Raw genomic sequence first — 388 nt, 5'->3', positions numbered from 1 at the left:
GCAGCAATAGCATAATAGAAGCAGCAGGAGCAACAATCAGCAGACGAATGCAGCAGCAGCAGCAGCAGCAGCAGCAGCTGCTGCTGCTGCTGCTGCTGCTGCTGCCTATACACCCCAGACGGACCTTCTAGGAACGCATGCGTGCTGAGGGCAGCAGCAAGAGGCACCTTAGACCCTCCCCGTGTTGCTGCTCGCCCTTGCTGCTGCTGCTGCTGCTGCTGCTGCTGCTGCTGCAGCTTGTGCAGCAAATGCGCTTCATCTGAACAGGCTTGGTCTAGGGACACACGCAGCAACAGCAGCAACAGCAGCAGCAGCAGCAGCAGCATGAGAGCAGCAGCAGCAAACAACAGCAACACAACCACCAAAGGGAAGCAGCAACGGGATCCAA

This window comes from Eimeria mitis, genomic scaffold, assembly GCF_000499745.2.
Source record: "Eimeria mitis Houghton genomic scaffold, Emh_scaff3653, whole genome shotgun sequence".
Taxonomy (NCBI): domain Eukaryota; phylum Apicomplexa; class Conoidasida; order Eucoccidiorida; family Eimeriidae; genus Eimeria; species Eimeria mitis.
The sequence above is the reverse complement of the archived record's forward strand: the minus strand, read 5'-3'. Positions refer to the sequence as shown.